Source organism: Bos taurus, chromosome 4 (assembly GCF_002263795.3).
Source record: "Bos taurus isolate L1 Dominette 01449 registration number 42190680 breed Hereford chromosome 4, ARS-UCD2.0, whole genome shotgun sequence".
In the NCBI taxonomy this organism is placed as follows: domain Eukaryota; kingdom Metazoa; phylum Chordata; class Mammalia; order Artiodactyla; family Bovidae; genus Bos; species Bos taurus.
The window spans coordinates 33,893,421-33,899,201 of NC_037331.1; positions in this window are offsets into that span (position 1 = coordinate 33,893,421).

Genomic DNA, 5,781 nt, shown 5'->3' on the forward strand with positions numbered 1-5,781 from the left:
TGATTCTAAAAGTTGTAGAATTCATGTGCTCTTATTAGTAGCAATGATTAGAATGCAGTGCAAAGTTGTGGTTCTTAAGGTTTGCAGGGAAGAAGGGCAAATCCCTTTTTGTACCTTAAATGAAGTGTTTTTTGTTCCTTAGAGTATTGCTTAAGTAGTAAAGTTGCTCTTGCCCATCTATTCTCTAATAGTATGTTTCCTAAATGGATGTTCCAGGAATATGAATAGATCAGATAATAGTTGGATAAGAACAGTGAAAGGCTTACCAAGAAGTCAGCTGATTGAGTGCTTCTCAAACTTTTTTTTCTGCCCAGAACTCATAATGATCTTCCAGCTGGCTGTCATTCTCGAAGGTGCATCTCGCATTATTCTGAATTCTGTTGTCTGCTGTAACTCAACTCCTTTTTCTTCCACTGAAGACTATTGGAATGCGGGTGAGTATTGGAATGAACTATTGAGTATTTCACTATTCCAAATACTGAATTCTCCATAGTGAATATTGGAATGAGTTATTGGAATGCAGGTGAGAAGGAATGATTATTCTAGGAGTGCCCTTGTATCTCTTCTGGTTGACATACCAAGTCAAACACTCAGAAGCCTTGTCACTTTATCACAGGATAGAAACTATTGACCTCTTTTACTTTCTGTCTTGCAGAAATAGTCGTGGTGAATCGGTGAATCTCATTGATTTATAATGTGTTAGTTTCTGCTGTACAGCAAAAGTGATTCTGTTTTATATATATATATATATATATATATATATATATGTGTGTGTGTATACATATATATATTCCTTTCCATTATGGTTTATTACAGGATATTGAATATAGTTCCCTATACTATATAGTAGGGTTTCCCTGATAATTCATTTGGTAAAGAATCCGCCTGCAATTCAGGAAACCCCAGTTCGATTCCTTGACCGGGAAGATCCGCTGGGGAAGGGATAGGCTACCCACTCCAGTATTCTTGGGCTTCCCTTGTGGCTTAGCTGGTAAAGAATCTGTCTGCAATGTGGGAGACCTGGGTTTGATCCCAGGGTTGGGAAGATGCCCTGGAGAAGGAAAAGGCTACCGTTTAACTATAATATTCCTTTCCATTATGGTTTATTAAGGATATTGAATATAGTTCCTTGTGCTATATGGTAGGACCTCATTGCTTATCCATTCCATATATAATAGTTTGCATCAGCTAATCCCAAATTCCCAAATAGAAACATTTTCACCTTGACCAGCACTTTTGGGTTTTCGAAATGCCTTCATGTCTGGAAAACTTCTTGTGTTTTTTTTTTTAAGCTACTGTCCATATTTTCTGGATGAAGAACCTAAGGCAGAGAAAAAGTTAGCTGACTTATTCTAGGTCATACAGTAAATGAGCGGTAAAGCCAGAACCTTAATCACGCTAATGGATTTTAAATCCAGTATGTGTTCTAAGACCCTGTCTTGCCTCTCCTTATTCCTTTTCACTGAGTGATGCTTTTCGGCTTCTCCCATTTTACCACAGATCACGCCGTGCTTACCGGTGGTCTACATTTAGGTTGTTCCTTATATACCTAAACTTCATTCCCCTTCAAAATTCTGTTGAGTATTTCTTCTTCCCTTTCACAGAGCTTTCATCTTTAGTAGCTTTGCCATTTGTAAAAAATGTTAGCAAATAAACCGTCCCTACTAAGGGCTTTAGCCTGGTAATGATTTTCCCTCTCAGGTAAGTTTTTACTTTAAGGAGTAATAGCATGACTGAAAGTTTCAGGTAATTTAAAAATTAATAAGATTATGTACCTATTGTGACTGTTATGATTGGGAGTATGTGGTGATTGATTTATATATAAATTAAAATGAAATAAGCCAAAATTTTAAGAGAATATTTTCGTTATTATCTGTGATCTCCTCCTTCCTCCACGATCCAGTCAACTTCATAATGAACTATCAGGAAAGGTACTGTGTCTTCTTGTTCAGTGTTCTTTGCCCGGAATATAGCACAGTGCATGGAACATACTTGTTGAATGAATGAATTTAAGCAATATTGCCAACAATCTGCTTGATGATAACCATAGAAGGAAGATGTAGGACATATAAAAACTGATATTACGATAATGTAATTATAAAACATGTGATTCTCAGAGGTGAGATTAATTAGGTGTGTTTGGTAGGACTGACTAAATTATTCTGCAGTAATAGCAATCCCTGAATCTTGCTGGTTTATGACAACACTCATAATACATGTTGTTTGAAGGTTGACTAGGAGCTCTGTTTCATATTGTCCTCACTCTGGGATCCAAGCTGAAGGAGCAGCCACTCACCCTATGGAACCCTGTCAGTTGTGGTAAAGGGAAAGAAGAGCTCGAGGGTCCACATCAGTATTTAAATGTACTGACCAGCAAGAGACACACATAAATTTTATTCACAGCTCTTGGGCAGAAGTAATCCCAGAAACCGTTAAGGGGGCAGAGATGCAATTCTACCCCATGTCCACAAGGCGGAGGACCTGAAACAGCTGTGAATTGCACTAATTATTACCATACTGGAGAATGGTATTCATCTTGTGTGTAAGCTGTATCTGAGGTGTGTATTTTCCCATAGCAAAAATTAAGTATTTCTGTTTTTTGACCATTTTCTATGGATCGGGCATTGTTCCAGTGATTTACACACATTTCCTTCTAATTCATACAACAGTTATGAGAGGGAGCAAATATTAATTCTCTATATAGATGAAGAAGCTGAAGTGAAGTGAGTATTCTGCCCATTTAGTGAGGAGTGGGGTTCATGTTAGAGCTCAGGTCTTCCGGACTCCACAGATGATGCCCTTGACAGTCATGCAGTGTTGTTTTGCTGTAATACCTATATGTTTGCTTTTAGTGGTGATTTTCACCAGATTCCTGAATGTCCTTTTATTCATAATGCTGAGCTAGCATGCTTCTGGTCAACTGAAAGTTGAAAATCAACACTCTGTTCTTGCTACCGAGACTAAGACTTTAATATTTCTGATTTAAAAGGAGAGTTACCATGAGACCATTCAGATAAACGAACAGTCAAGATTGATTAAACTCATGAGACCAATTGTGTTATTCTGATAAAATCAAGTTCTAGATCCTGTTTCTATTGATTGTTTAAAATGCTGGGTCAGTGCTTGAAAATTGCAAATGATAGCCCCAACGTATTTACTGTGCTCTAATTATTCTCTTAAAATTGAAACTGCCTTGTGGAAATATTGTTTCCAGGCCTTCAAAATAAATATTAACTTCATACTTAGGTTTCTTTTTTTTCCTGCAGAACTTGTCTTCTGTGAAGGACAAGCATTTTTTTTTTCTGTATGAAAAGTTTTCAAGATTACTTTTGGCATCATCTTTCATACTATTGCAGATTCTTTGAAACAGAACATTAATTTTTGGTTGAGTGAGGGCATCTCTTTTCTCCGTGTCTCGTATTTCCAAGCCTTTATGAACTAGGATAGCTCTGCCTGGCCTCTCTTCCCTTTTCGTGTCGCTCCTCGGTGGAGGAGTCAACATCATATTCATGTGCAGGGGAGGATGAGAAGGACACATGAAGTGTAACCACTTCCCCTTTATTTTTTGTGGCATCTGCCAGCTTGTAGAGATCCTGTTTTCATATTTCTTCAATTCTAAGACACATTTTAAAAAATATTTATTTTTAAATTGAAGGATAATTGCTTTACAATTTTTTTTTTCTGTCAAACATCAACAAGTATCAGCCATGGGTACACTCATGTTCCCCTCCCTCCCATCTCCCTCCCCATCCCACCCTTCTAGATTGTCACAGAGCCCCTGTTTGAGTTCCCTGAGGCATATAGTAGGTTCCCAGTGGCTGTCTGTTCTACATATGGTGTTGTAAGTTTCCATGTTACTTTCTCCATACATCTCACCCTCTCCCTCCTCCCCTCCTGCCATGCCCATAAGTCTCTTCTCTATGTCAGTTCAGTTCAGTCGCTCAGTCGTGTCCGACGTTTTGCAACCCCATGAATTGCAGCATGCCAGGCCTCCCTGTCCACCACCAACTCCTGGAGTTCACTCAGACTCATGTCCATCGAGTCGGTGATGCCATCCAGCCACCTTATCCTCTGTCGTCCCCTTCTCCTCCTGCCCCCAATCCCTCCCAGCATCAGAGTCTTTTCCAATGAATCAACTCTTTGCATAAGGTGGCCAAAGTACTGGAGTTTCAGCTTTAGCATCATTTCTTCCAAAGAAATCCCAGGGCTGATCTCCTTCAGAATGGACTGGTTGGATCTGACACGTTAAAAAAAAAAAACACCCTAATTTTATTGAAGTATAGTTGATTTACAGTGTTGTGATAGTTTCTGCTGTACAGCAAAATGATTCAGTTATACATACATAAATATATATATATATATATATATATAAACATATATTCCTTTTCATATTCTTTTCCATTATGGCTTACCTTGGGATATTGACTATAGTTCCCTATACAGTAGGACCTTGTTTGTCATTCTGTGTACGGTAGTTTGCGTCTGCTAATTCCAAACTCCAATCCATCATTCCCCTCCCCCTTGGTAAACACAAGTCTGTTCTCTATGCCAAGACACACTTTAAAAATAACTGAGCATCTCTGAATAAACATACATCTTATGACTAATGGCAGGTCCTAGTTTAAATGATAGACAGGGTTCATTTCTTTCTCAGGGATGCATAAAATAATGGCATGCTTTACACATTTGTCATTAGATGAATATGGTATTCTGTTTTCCTCTCTAACATATGGTAGATAGCCTGACCGTGAGCCCAGTGTTAGGAATTCACTGTGACTGCACGTGTTAAGTCATTACCCCAACAGTTTGCTTAGTCATAAAGGCGATGTCTCCATCCTCCTAACATTGTAATCAGTTCTCATTTGGTTTTGAACTTCAGTAAGGGGAGAGGAGTGTTATATATTCAACATGAGAATCTCTGAGTCTTGTATATTGGATCAGACACCTTGATAACAGGTCAGGAATAGAAGTTCGGGAGAATAGAATTGTGGAGGTAGAGGTACATTACCAAAGCCAGACCCTAAAACAGTCCAAGAGGGTTTTGGCTTCCAAGCAACGGCAGAGGTGGAAGTCATGGTTTTTTGACTTTGGTGGGCAGTAACTCTCTATAGCACAACATATGGCTATTTTTTTAAAAATCATTTTATTATTGGCTTTTAACTCATGCTCCCTGGGTGGGTGGCATTAGGCCTCAGGCTTTAGTAAATTGGCCAGGTGGGATTTTGTCTTTGATGGGTCACTGAAGCACATAACTTTGTCCCAGGAAAGTGACAGTTTTATTCAGGCAAGGCTACGAGCACCTGTGCCTTCGATGCAGTCGGGCAGTGCAGGTGACTTTAGCCTTCCTGGATGTAGATGCCTTTAGGTAAGACTGTGACAGTAAGACCTTGAGATTCATAGGCACAACTTGGCTGAGTAATTTCAGGTGGAGCGAAGTTTAGTCCTTTTAGACCTTGAAAGGAGTAACGATATTTGCGGCTTTAAGACTGCAACACAGCTGAGTTCTGCAGGTTCTACAGGACTCTGTGAGGTTCTAGTTCTGCACCATTTGTGCCAGGGCTGTTGTGAGCACTGCTAGACCAGCTGAGGCACGTTCTGCTCATCCTTGTGTCACCTGCCTGCAAGGCCAGTACGTAAATGTATAGCAGGAACAAACTATGTGGCCTCGAGTTGGCTTGAAACTTGTTAACTGAATAAACTTTCACTGTGGAACCTGTTTTCACAGACCCAAACTATGGGTTTTCCCAGGAAAGTGTGGTAGATTTTTATGAATGAATAACT